This window comes from Lontra canadensis, unplaced genomic scaffold (genome assembly GCF_010015895.1).
Source record: "Lontra canadensis isolate GAN:19392208 unplaced genomic scaffold, GSC_riverotter_1.0 scaffold10, whole genome shotgun sequence".
NCBI lineage: Eukaryota > Metazoa > Chordata > Mammalia > Carnivora > Mustelidae > Lontra > Lontra canadensis.
This window is the reverse complement of record NW_022631004.1, coordinates 27,423,561-27,437,520: the sequence shown is the minus strand read 5'-3', so window position 1 is coordinate 27,437,520 and position 13,960 is coordinate 27,423,561. Positions and strand designations below refer to the sequence as shown.

Genomic DNA, 13,960 nt, shown 5'->3' with positions numbered 1-13,960 from the left:
GGTGGCGGGGACGGACGCAGGCAGCGGGGCTGGGGCACGCGGGCTCCCTCCGCAGACGCACCGACTGGGGTACCGCTGGCGTTGCGGCTTGCCCGAGGGCCTGGCTTGTGAGGTTGCGCGGAGCACAGGTGGCGTCCGCCCGAGCTTCAGGTGAGGGCGGAGGGCGTGCGTGCGTGCGGGACCGCGCAGTGCTGAGGAGTGGGGCATCGCGCGGAGAAGCGGCGCGCCTCCAAGTCTCGGGGTCACCGGGTGGGGGCGGGGGCCCGGCGGCGCCAAGGACTGGGAGCTGGGCTCCGGATTCCGAAGCCTCGGACTAGACCAGGGAGGCCCCCCCCCGGGGCACCCGCACATGCGCCTGGACGCTGGATGGAGGGGACACCTGGCCGCGGTGCCACGATGGGGGTTAGTTGGTGGCAGCTGCTCTCCTTTCGGCAGGAGATCGAGGGATGTGGGAATCAAAGAAGGGTGTCCGGAACGTGGATAGCCGCACTAAAAGCCCAAAGGGCTTCCTGGAGCCCATAGATAGGAGAAAAAGCAGAGAGCAGATGGGCAAATCTGGTGGGCAGCTCCGATGGGACACTCGTCTCTGTACTTTGCTTTCCGGGAACTGTGTCCCCCAGCCCATCCCACCCCGGCCGAATCGCCAACCAGCAGAAGAAAAATGACCCAAATCTTCCGGATGACTAGTACCGAGAGCTGGAGGGACTGTGTGAAACCCTGACCTGGCTTACCCCGTGGGCATGGTTTTTTTTTTTTTTTTTTTAGCTATTTTTGGTCCTGCCGACCAATTTGGGCGATCTGGCTCAGACTGCCCTCTCTTGGTGGGTTAGGGCAATGGGACAAAATAGCCATCCAAGCCCTTTCACCATGTGATTCTGAGATTCAATTAAAGCCAAGAAAATTTTCTCGACTCGAAGTTGTGGCTTCAGTTGTGAGGATCTAGTGTCTGCTAGGGTCCGGGGGTCCAATAGGACGGTGTGGGCATGATTTGATAAAGGCAGAATGCTCACCTGGGGCATAAGGAATGGTGGGGGCAGGAACCACTTTGAACCCTTGAATCCTTTTCTTCCTGGAGCTACCCTGGATTTGGTTTTGCCTTCAGAATCACTCTTCCCTAGGAACCACAGGCACGTGGGTAGGCTACTGGGAAGTGGTGGTGGTAATGTGTACTGTGTACTGGCCTGGTTATCCTGGTCCCTGTCCCAGCTCTGCTCTTAACTTGCCCTGTGACCTTGGGAAGGGGTCAGTGCTAGGGTCAGAATAGATCTCTCACCTACAGCATCTGTGATTATTCCTTAACTCTTGAAACAAGAGCCATAAAAAGTGAGAGGAACTTGATGATGAAGCAAGAGAGAGGGTGTCCAAAATTGTGACTTTTAGAAGCTGTAATTAAAAACTACATATTCCATTTCTTGTTGGAGGCCCAGAGGTGGGCTTTTCCTAAGTTGTGTGGTAGCCAGAAGTTAGACTAGTGGTACTCTTTCTGCCTTTGGTTTGCAGGTGTGACTAAAGGGCATCAAACAGAATTAATGGCCTTGTCATTTAGGCAAGAAGAATAAGAACTGTAGGCTCTATCGCTCTTTGAGTAGTCCTCGTCTCTCGTATGTCAGTACACAGGGCCCAGTCTGTGCTCAGCTCTGCAGTGGCCACTGCCAGGTGCAAGGAGGGGATGAGGCCTGGCTCCTGCAGACTCCTGATGAGGAGAGGACATCCAGACACGAATAAAGTGGCCACAACAAGAGAGGCCACGCTGTTGTGTTCAGTTAAGTTAGGAAAAGACGGCACTCTACTGGAGACGGTGTGAGGCGGTGTGAGATTCTGGGCTTTCGAGCCAGATCAGTCTGCCCAAATCCTGGCCCCATTACTCTCCAGCAGGGTGGTTTCGTAACCTCTGTGGGCCTGTTCTCCCTACCGTGAAGCACGTTGTGATTGTTCCTGGAACATGGTAGAGGTCTCAGCAGCAGCAGCATCTCTGTGGGATGGGGTGTATTATTTAGTGGTTCTAGAAACTAGGTAGGTTGGGTTGTAGGAGTGCTATGAGTGCAGACTTGGGCCTGATTCATCTCCTCCTTGGGAACATGAATGCAATTTCCCTGCCTCTGGGTAGGCTGCTTTTCTGTGCCCTTCCAGGGATTGTTCCACAGAATTACTGGACATAGGGAAAAGGGGTTCCCCGCTACCTTTAGTTTTGGGAGCTGTTGTGATTTCTTTAGGTAGCAGAAGTACTTATTTACTGGGCTGATAATGGGCTGGAAGGACTAACATTGTGTGGGGGGCTTGCAGGTATATATCAGTCACTGGACTGGCTCTATTTTCAAACCCTTCCCACAGTCTTCCTTTTTCCTTACCTGCTCATATCCCACTCAGTTCCGGGAGGAACCTGAAATCATGTCCAGTGTTCACAGGATCTTGGGATCTAAGTAGTAGTGCTGTGAATAGAGTGTATATATCTGAGAATTGGGACCCCTTCTCTCCACTGTGTTAAAATAATTCAGCCTGTTTGTGTGAAAGAAGTAATGCTTAGGCATCTTGCAGAACTAAAGGCAGCAGGATGTTGAACTGCAGGGATTTTGAGAATCTTTCAGTCTAGGCTCTTTGTTCTACAACTAAAGAAACTAGATTATTTTACAACTAAAGAAACTAGATCTGGAGAGGTTAATGGGTCACATTAACCAAGTCACTTTGCTTGCTAGTGACCATGAGGCTTGATGGCGAAGACCATCAAGTGTTCTGTTTTTATTTGTAAATGTGATGATGAAATTGGTAATTCTCCTTGAAAATGTGAAGAGGAAGGAGCCAGTTATCCCCTATGCCTACTTAGGGGGAAGAAAGTCCCTTTACTTGTGTGGATAAAAGTTTCTACTGCAGGAGTCCTTTTTTATTTTACTTTATTTTTTTTTAAGGTTTTATTTATTTATTTGACAGAGACACAGTGGGAGGGGGAACCCAAGCAGGGGGATGTGGGAGAGGGAGAGGCAGGCTTCCTTGCCCAGCAGGGAGCCCGATGTGGGACTTCATCCCAAGACCCTGGGATCATGACCTGAGCTGAAGGCAGACACCTAATGATTGAGTCACCCAGGCGCCCCAGTGCAGGAGTCGTCGTCTTCTCTTTCCAGAATACTTTGAGACATGTGAGGGTAGGGACTGGATGTGGAAGGGTCATACTGCTGGGGCCCCAGCCAGGACTGGCTAGATGTCTACAGTGGGACTTGTCTGACCTGGAGGCTGGTGGTTTGGCAGAATGTCAGCAGATAAGGAGTCCAGAGTCTGCTGCCAGCCAGGGGCCTCATGCCCTCCCGGGAGCCAGCAGGACAGCCTTGCTACAAGGTCTCTGAGACCCTGCTGCCTTGTCCCCACCCTTGCTGTGGTCACTGAGCCTTTCAGAGGCAGAATACACTTTGGGAGGCCCACAAAGCGGGAGGGAGAGTGGCCATAGAATCAGCCTGGAGAGAGCCTGGCATGCCCAGCAGTGGGAAACCGTCTTGGAAACTTCAAGATCTGACTGCGTTCTCAGGCCTAACCACCTTCCACCAGCAGCTGGCCCAGGAGAATGTTGGAGTTTGATGGAATGAGAAGGTGACAGTCCCGAATTTGTTACCATTGGATCCCTAGGAGCTCTTAGGCAAGGCACTTGGTGTTAGTAGTTAATAAAAAGTCAGTTTAAAGTGGAGAGTTTTAAAACAATCCATGTTTTAAACAATTCATTTTACTTTAAAAACATATGCATGTATTTTTTTACTCACCAAAATTGATTTAGGGCTGAGGCCTTTTCTTTGAGTCTCTGGGTACTCTAATTAAGCTTGCAAATTCTCTATAAAAATCATACCTATACATACCACCTGCTGTTTTCTCACATTTTGTTTTATTCCTTTTTTTTTTTTTTTAAAGAAGATTTTATTTATTTATTTGACAGAGAGAGAAATCACAAGTAAGCAGAGAGGCAGGCAGAGAGGGGGAGCAGGCTCCCTGCTGAGCAGAGAGCCTCATGCGGGGCTCGGACCCAGGACCCTGAGATCATGACCCGAGCTGAAGGCAGTGGCTTAACCTACTTAGCCACCCAGGTGCCCCTCGTTTTATTACTTTTAAAGATTGTATGAGCGAGTGGTTGCACGAGCAGGGGGAGGGGCAGAGGGAGAGAGGGAGAAGCAGGCTCCCTGCTGAGCAGGGAGCTCCACATGGGGTCTGATCCCAGGGCCCTGAGATCATTACTGGACCCGAAGACACACACTTAACCGACTGAGCCACCTAGGTGCCCCGACATTTCCTTTTATTTTATTAAATTTTTTTTCACGTAGTTGAAAAATCAAAAGGTTGAAAACAATATATACATTCACACACACACTTGGTATTCAGTGCAACACCGTACCCCGCCCCTCCACCCCTCTTTTTTACAGATGGTTCGGGTTAGCACTTTAGACGTGTTGTTTAGCCCCTGGATGTTTTCACCTAGCAACTGTGTTGGATCTTTCCATATGAGCACAGAGAACACTTGGGTCATTCTTTTATTGTAGCCACACAATATTCAGGATATGGAAGTACGGTGATACTTTAACCAATGTACGTAAGTCATCTCTCTCTGTCCCTGAACTATGTTGTTTCCATTATTTTGTCTATTCTGTTGTTACCTACAGCGCTGCAATGAATAACTTTGTACAAATGGCTTTTCCTACATGTGTAATTACGACTTGAAGAAATTCTCAGAAGGGGAATTCTGGGTAAAAGGCCATATACATCTGTTCATTAGTTTTTCTTAAAGAATTTAAGACATTTGCCTATCATTCTGCATATAGAAACCTACTTTTTTTTTTTTTTTTTTTAGATTTTATGTTTTTGTGGGAGAGGGAGCAGTAGGCTTCCCGCTGAGTAGGGAGCCCAGTACAGGGCTGGATCTCAGGACCTTGATATCATAACCTGAGCTGAAATCAGATGCTTAATTGACTGAGCCACCCAGGTGCCCCTTTTTTCCCCTCATTTGTAACATGTCTTTCTAGATGAGCAGTTCTCAGACTTCTTGATCCTAGGATTCTTTAATATTGTCTTTTGTTTATGTGCCAAATCTTTTGATATTTGCTGTGTTAAAAATTAAAACAGATTTGGGGCACCTGGGTGGCTCCATCAGTTAAGCATCTAGTTCTTGGTTTCGGCTCAGGTTTTGATCTCAGCGTTGTAAGATTGAGCTCAGTGTTGTGCTCTGAGCTTGGTGTGGAGCCTGTTTGGGATTCTCTCTCTCCCTCTCCCCCTACTCCCCCTCCCCACCAGATTAAAACATTTAAAAATAATAAATGCAAGATCATTACATGTTAACATAAAAAGCATGTTTTTATGTAAGTACCTGTTTTCCAAGAGTAAAAAAATGGAGAACAGGATGGCATTGTTTTTACATCTTTGCAGATCTACAGAATTTCAAAATAATGATTTATTAGATGATGAGATAGCAGAGATTATAATAGGTATAATGTAAGTTTGCTGGTAAAGACTCAGTTGAAATCTTGAGAACAAACTGAGTTAATCTCTGAACACACATATTTATACCCTAAACTTCTGCCATAGAAATCTTTCAAAACTAAGACTTCTGTATTCACCACACTTCATGTAGCCTCTGAAAAATGAGAGTGAAAAGGCTTTCAACATCTTAATATTATAATGAAAGTCGTTTTTAACTAGTAGACCTCCCAAAATGGTCTCAATGACCCCAGGTGTCCTCTAAGACCAGAATTTCAGAATTACTGTTCTAGAGCACTGAATTTTCATAGAAACCAAACCTTTTTCTTTCTGCACCTACATTTCAGTTACTGTTAATTAAATTATAACCACAAAAACAAACAGAACTAGTGTAAAAAGGTTTGGGCATAGGCACAGCAGACTTGCCAAATGTGACCTCTGCTTGTGAGAGCAGAAAGGTGATTTGCTGGAGGATGTACTGGGGCAGGGCAAACCAGTGGAGCTCAGCTGAGAGCGTACGCCCTGTGAAGACAGGTAAACCTTGTCTCTGGTCTGAAGATGCTTGCAAAGTCCTTGCGGAGATGCACTGACGACATGTGGAAGTTTGTGTGCTGTCTTGTGGGTTTAAGCTACAGTTGAGGGAAGCAGGTGAGATACTTAAGCAGACTGGAAGAAGGTGAAGTGCTTAGGGCGGGAGTGGTCGGGGAAGGCTTCCTGGAGGTGGAATTAAGCCAAATTTTGAAAGCTATGAAGAAAGGAAAGCTGGAAGAGGGGTCCTGGCGAGGAGGTACAAAGATGGACGATCCTGGGGCAGGGGTGATCAGCATAGGCCATAGGTTGGTAGTGATAGAGGGAAGGGCTGGTGACAGGCATGCCTGGAAATTTAGGTTGGACCCAGGGCTTTTGAAGGGCTCTGGGGTCTGAGGTACTTATACTCACTCTGAGAACCCTTAGCTGTTTCCATGTCAAAGACTTAACAGCTCTCTTTCAGCAGCCCTTTGTCTTGGGGTCCAGCCTGCTCTTACCTAGAATAACAACTCTGTGGCCCCAAATCTAGATCTTTTGCACCAGTCCACTTAAACTGCCACCTCCTGCCTCCTCTTAGCCTTCAGAGGCAGGAAACAGCTTTCTATCCCATCTTAACATGGACCTCTCTACCTTAAAAGCCTCTTCCAGAAACTTGGATTAATCATACTCCACAGCATCCCCAAGCAACTGTTTGGTATTTTGGAAAAAAAATTATTATTTTATTTTTTGTTTTAAAGATTTTGTTTATTCATTTGAGACACACACACAGCACAAGCAGGGGGAGAGGCAGAGGGAGAGGGAGAAGCAGACTCCCCAGCTGAGCAGGGAACCCGACATGGGGCTCGATCCTAGGACCTGGAGCTCACAACCAGAGCTGAGGGCAGCTAGCTATTCAACCGACCGAGCCACCCAGGTGCCCCTGAAAATTTTGTTTTTTTCTGGTTGTCAAAAGTAACGCATCCTTATTGTAAAGAAAAGAATAAAGAAGTATTGGAGAAAAAGTCTGTAATCCTGTGGCCCTGAGGCAGCCTCCATTCACAAAATACCTGTTCCCTTGTCATTGTTTTTCATGATATGACTGGGTATCTATCCCCCACTGTACGTTGGCATCAAAATTTCTCCTGAAGCATTTAGTCTGCCTTTTGGCTTGAAAAATATCTTAGGCAGCCACTTCCTTTTAAACTTTTTATTTTGAACTAATTTTAGACTTAAGGAAAAGTTGCAAAAAAATACAGCAGATTTCCTTCATGTCCCTCCCTCTGTAGTACAATTATCAAGAAGAGGAGGGGCACCTGGGTGGCTCAGTGGGTTAAAACCTCTGCCTTCAACTCAGGTCATGATCCCAGGGCCCCACGTCCAGCTCTCTGCTCAGCGGGGAGCCTGCTTCCCTTCCTCTCTCTCTGTCTGCCTCTCTGCCTACTTGTGATCTCTGTCAAATAAATAAATGAAATGCTTTATTAAAAAAAAAAAAGGGGCACCTGGGTGGCTCAGTGGGTTAAAGCCTCTGCCTTCAGCTCAGGTCATGATCCCAGGTCCTGGGATCGAGCCCCACATTGGGCTCTCTGCTCAGCAGGGGGCCTGCTTCCTCCTCTCTCTCTCTGCCTGCCTCTCTGCCTACTTGTGATCTCTGCCTGTCAAATAAATAAATAAAATCTTTAAAAAAAAAAAAAAAAAAGGAACTCAACACCGGCAAATACTATTTAACCAAACTGCGGGGCTTCTTGAAATGTGGCCAGTATTTGCGCTAATGCCTTTTTTCTGTTCCAGGATCCCATGTTGCGTTTAGTTGTTCCTTCTTAGTCTCCTCTAGTATCTGACAGTTTCTGTGTCTTTCCTTCTTAGAATGGGGTCATGCATTTTGGGCGAGAATATCACAAAAATGATACTGCATCCTTTCAGAGCATCCTATCCAGGCACCCGGGATGTCAGTATGTCTCGCTACTGGTGATGTGTTCTTTCACTTGGTCCAGCTGGTGTCTGCTAGACTTCCACACTGGAAAAATTACGGTTTCTCCCATGGTGAATCCTTTTATGCCTCAAATCCCTTTGGCCAGGAAGAGCCTGTCTTTTTCCAGTGCTCACCTGATTAGTTCTGGTCACATAAAGTAATTTCTCTATCTTAAGGTCAACGAATTTGGTCAGCTAACACCAGCAAAATCCCTTCTGCCAGATAACGTAACATAGTAGCAGGAGTGATACCTCATATTTACAGGGCCTACCCACAAGCAAGGGCAAGGGTCATGGGGGGTCATCTTAGAATTCTGCCAGCCATACATAGCAAGAGAACCCCAGATAAAAACAATCAGGCATTAATTCCAGCACTGAAGCATTTGCTTCCCATGGCTGCTTTAGCAAATTTATCACAAATTGGGTGGCTTGAAACAGCAGCAATGTGTCCTCTCACAGTTCCGGAGGCTGACTTTTGAAATCAAGGTGTCAGCAGTACTATACTCCCTCCAAAGGCTCTAGGGGAGAATCCTTCCTTGCCTCTAACAGCTTCTCTTGGCTCCAGGTGTTCTTTGGCTCATTCCAATCTCTACCTCCATCTTCACATATCCTTCTCTGTGCCCCTCTGTCCAAATCTCCCTCTCCTTTATCTTGTAGAGATGCCAGTCATTAGGACCCACCCTAAATACAGGATGATTTCATCTCAAGATCCTTTACTAATTATATCTGCAAAGATCCTATTTCCAAATAAAGTCACATTCTGAAGTTTTGGGGAGACATGGATTTGGGGGGATGTTTTTCAACTCACTACACTCAGGATGGGGAGAAATGTCCTGTATAGACTGTCATTCACAGAGTTGCAAAAGAAAAGGGAGGCTTCTTTTTAGACCTAAGACAGAATTCAGGATTTGCTGTTGAGGCCAGGGCCCAGCCTCAGCCTGCCTGCTCCCCTCATTTGACCCAGATCTGAGAACCAAGCAGAAATTTGAAAGCCGGCCTCTGAGGTCCTTCATGCTTGGGATCAAGACCAGCAACTTTTCGGTAACAACAACGTGTGTGTTCATGGAGCTCTCACTGAGCACTAGTTTCCCTGTAGGGTGGGCAGGGCAGAGGTGGTGGGAACCATTTGGTAGAGAGAGGGGTGATCTGACTTAAGAGAGTTTAGATAAATCACAGAAGGTTAATAGCTAGTCCTGTCTAGTATAGCAGTCCTGAAATGTCAGACCAGTGCCCCAGACTACAGTCCAGTTGATCTCTCAGACCTAGATGTATAGATACCTGGATCTCATCGAAGAAGCCCTGATCCAGGAGAACTGAAGTGAGGCCCTGCTCAACTTTAAGATTTTAAAATAAAACTTAAGATCTTATTTACTTAGGAACCAGGCACAAATGTAGTGCAGCCCAGGGCAGATGAGGACTGCAGTCCACCTCCATATTCTTAAAGGGGAGGAAAAAGCCTTCTCACTTGGTCATCATTAAGTCTTTCCCCTTTCCCAACTGGAGTCTAAAATTAACTGTCTTCTTAAAGTAATATATGTTCATTGTAAAAAATGCAGATGAATAAAAAGATAATAGATGTAAGCATTAAATCCATCATCAGAAGATAACAATTATGCGTTTTTAGTCTTTCTCTGAATGAATACAGCTTAAGGAAAGTTGGTCTGCTGTGTCTACAGTTTTATAGGCTCTTTTTTAATTTTTTTCCACTTCCCATATCATGAACATCTTTCCATGTTAATCTTCCCCCAAATAACTAATATTAATTGAACAGTTACTGTGTGTTGGCACTTATAATTCAGTATCTCATTACCTGCTCTTAAGTAGGGACCATTAGTAGGCTTTGTTTTTCTGTATAAGGACCACGAGTCTCCTTGACCCAAGCCTTGAAGCTAGTAAAAGCAGACTAGGATTTGCCCTGAGGTCTTTCTCACTGAGAGCCAAAGCGCCTAATCTCTGCTCAAACATGTTTTTGTTACATGGATTGCCTTACTCTAGCAGTTCAAGTGTATTATACATTTATTCATTTTAAGGATTTTTTTTAAAAGATTTTTTATGTTTATTTGATTTTGTTTGTTTTGTTTATTGCTGTATTCCCTAGGCCCAAAACAGTCAGCACTCAATAGATCAAAATCACCATGATTTCCATAGGATGAATTCCAAAAGGGAAGTATTGGGATTTGACAAGAGGACTTAAAAAGTTTTTTCTGAAAGAATAAATGTACAAAAATCGCCAAAACAATTTAAAGAAGAAAGTAGTGAAGTTAGACTTGATTTACCAGGGGGGGAAATGGTGACATTGGTACAGGATAGGTGAATAGAACAAAATAGAAACATCCAAAACCAGACCTCAGTATGTGTAGGAATTTAGCAAATAATGGTATTTCTGACTAGTTGTGGCCTGATTTTGATCAAGTATTCTTAGCTTCAGTATCCTCATCTATAAAATGAAGATGATGTAATTTTGTGATGCTTTTATTTTAATGTTTCCAAAATAGGGAGCTGTCTTACTGATGTGTGCTTTTCATGGAATCTTTTCCTACTCCAAAAAGGTGTCATTGATACTTTTACAATTATAGCGAAGTCCTGTAGACTCTATCAAAACGGAGGTTGTTGAGAAGATCAAACGAGGATGAAAACAAATTGCTTAACTGCAGTGCCTAGCAGACGACAATAAATCTGAGCAATTCTTACTATAAAATTAAGGAAGAAAGGATCGTGGATGAGTTACAGGGATGTTTAGTGCAAATGACAGAGTCCAACCAATGCCGCTTTGGGAAATGACTTGTAAAGCATCTGGCAGTTAGCTTTGTGAGGCCTGTGCTCCTGCTCCGCGATGCCTGTAGGGTCCCAGGCTCTCCTTAGTGTGTCTCTCTGCTCTGCCATCCTTTGCAGGTAGGACTTCTGTCTTGTAGTTGTTACTTGCCAGCCTATACTTCTGAGCAGGAAGGAGAGGAAATAGATGGCACCCACATCTTATTAGCTAGAGTAGCCACCTGTGCAAAGGATATGTTTGAATCTACCTCCATTTCTTACCTTTTATAGACTCTGCACTTGAAGTTTATAAAGAAAATAGACATTATTAAACAATATTGGGATAATTGAGTATCTTTTTAAAAGTTAGATTCTCTTTGTTTTTTTTTTTTAAGATTTTATTTATTTGCCAGAGAGAGAGCGAGCGAGCAAGCGAGTACACACAAGCAGTCAGAGAGGCAGGCAGAGGCAGTGAGAGAAGCAGACTCCCAGCCGAGCAAGGAGCCCGATGCGGGACTCGATCTCATGACCCTGGGATCATGACCTGAGCCGAAGGCAGCGGCCTAACCCACTGAGCCACCCAGGCGTCCCTAGATTCTCTTTCTTACACTGTGTCAGATCAAATTCTAGATGAGAGGGCTCCTGGGTGGCTCAGTCCCTTAAGAGTCTGCCTTTGGCTCAGGTCCTGATCCCAGAGTCTTGGGATCAAGTCCTGAGTCAGACTCCTTGCTTTGCCAGGAGCCTGCGTCTCCTTCTCCCTCTGCCACTCCTGCTTGTGCTCTCTTGCTCGCTCTGTCAAATAAATAGATAAAATCTTTTTTAAAAAAAATTCTAGATGAGAGATTTAAAATTTTTAAATGCAAGAAAATGAAGATATATATTTCTATAATTTATGAGTGGGAAAGGATTTTCCAAGCATGCTACTTAAAGCAGTAATCTTAAAGGAAATGTGTGATATATTTATTTGCGTTATTTAAAAAATTTGTCAGTTATACCTATTAACAAAATTAGGAGGCAAATGATTAATTAGGAAGGTATTTGTAACATATGAAAAGAGATTAATATTTTTACCATACAGTGAGCTCCTACATACACCAATAAGAACAAAGATGAATGAATCTCAGCAAAAATGGGCAAAGGAGAGTAATAGTTTATGAAGGAAGAAATATAAATGTCAGTAAACCTGATAATACGTTTAGCCATACTGAGAATTTGAGAAATGCAAATTAAAGGAATTGAAAGAATGATTTTTAACCTATTTGGTAAAGATGAAGTACTATTTTAATAGTCATCGTTGGTGAGAATCCTGAAACAGGCCTTCTTTATTTTTTTAAGAGTATGCACCTGTGAGTGGGGAAGGGGCAGAGAGGGAGACTGCCAGGCAGGCTCCACACCCGGCTCGGCTTGGAACTGACAGGGGCCTCATTCCATCTCACAACCCTGAGATCACTACCTGGACTGAAATCAAGAGTTGGATACACAGTCAACCGAGTCACCCAGGCTCCCTTAAGCAGGCATTCTTTTTTTTTTTTTTTTTTTTTTTTTTTTTTTTTTAAGATTTTATTTATTTGACAGAGAGATCACAAGTAGGCAGAGAGGCAGGCAGAGGGAGAGGGGAAGCAGGCTCCCTGCTGAGCAGAGAGCCTGATGCGGGGCGTGATCCCAGGACCCCAAGATCATGACCTGAACCAAAGGCAGAGGCTTAACGCACTGAGCCACCCAGGTGCCCCTGAAGCAGGCATTCTTATACACAGATAGTCTGAGTATTAAATTAGTTAAACCTTCAAAAGGGTGATTTAGTAGATTGTGGAGTAAGGGTTTTATTTCTAATAGATTTTTTTTTTTTTAAGATTTTATTTATTTATTCGAGAGAGAGCAGGAGCCGGGTCTGGGGGGAGTGGCAGAGTGAGAGGGAGAAACTGGCTCCCCACTGAGCAGGGAGCTGGATGCAGGGCTCGATTTCAGGATGCTGGGATCCTGAAGGCAGATGCTTGACGGACTGAGCCACCCAGGTGCCCCAGTTTTGTTTTTTGTTTTTTGTTTTTTTTTTTAAGATTCATTATTTATTTTTGAGAGAGAAAAAAAAAATCATTATTTATTTATTTATTTTTGAGAGAGAGAGAGAGTTTCCATGAGCAGCTGCACAGGGAGAGGGAGAGAATCTCAAGCAGACTCCCCGATGAGCTCGGAGCCCGACCACATGGGGCTTGATCTCACAACCCTGAGATCATGATCTGAGCCTCAGCCAAGACGGACAGTCAGACTTTTAACCCACTGAACCATCCAGGTGCCCCTGGAGTAAGTTCTTAGTAACTGTTTGTTGATTGCCACTATGGGGACAGGACTGACCCCCAGGCAACTTGCTCCTCTATCTCACTGGTCCTTTCCTTCTGCAGAGATACCCCTGATCCCTTAGGGCCTCTCTCAGGTGTCTGGCTGCCAGGTGGAGATTGAGGGAGGAGGCAGCCCACTCTCCTGAAAGGCCTTTCCCATCACCACCTCCCTGGCCCCAGGATTGCTGAGCTGACCCAACAGCTGTTTTGTTTTTTTTTTTTTCCCCTTACTTTTTTACTGGAAGCCTAAAAGGTTGGTTTGTGGGAGAAAGGACTGGGGTATATGTGTGTCCTGCTAGTCAGGAAAGCCCTGTAAATCACGGGGAGCAAGCTGAACTGTTGGACTACTGTTGTCCTTTCCTGGAAACTGGAGGGCTCCCAGCCAGTCCCACAGACTCTCGTTTTCTTAGAGCACAGAGTACGTGAGGCTTGGGGCAAGGTGGAGCCATGTCGGCCTGGGAAAGCTGGCCCTCTTTTTCCTCTAGGAGATGAGCCAGAGCTGTAAGGCCCTGAAATCCCTTCCTGCCTCTTTCTTTCTCTCCTGTGCCCACGGATGGCATGTCCTGTACTCAGCCATCCCAGGCCCAGGTGACATTGATTGGCGTGTATATATTTCAGTGCTTTTTTTTTTTTTTAAGATATTATTTATTTGACAGACAGAGATCACAAGTAGGCAGAGAGGCAGGCAGAGAGAGAGAGGGGAAGCAGGCTCCCCACTAAGCAGAAAGCCCGATGCGGGGCCCGATCCCAGGGGATCATGACCTGAGCCGAAGGCAGAGGCTTTAACCCACTGAGCCACCCAGGCGCCCCAGTGCTGACCATTTTTTCTCTGATGTTGGAAATGTTCCATTTGAGAGGCCAGGCAAATTCTCAGGATACCAGGTCCCCGGTGAGTTTCCAGGAGCTGCAAGCCACGACAGTTCTCATCACTTTTCCCAGAAAGGTGCAAAAAGTAAAGT

General features: G+C 45.3%; 1 protein-coding gene across 1 annotated transcript in view; it reads left to right on the top strand.

Annotated features, from left to right (window-relative positions):
- Positions 1-13,960, top strand: part of SLC39A14 (solute carrier family 39 member 14) — a 44,773-nt gene continuing 30,813 nt past the window's right edge. The window contains exon 1 of the mRNA XM_032855851.1: positions 1-150. The gene's annotated coding sequence lies outside the window, so the exon portion shown is untranslated. The remainder of the gene's footprint in view (positions 151-13,960) is intronic.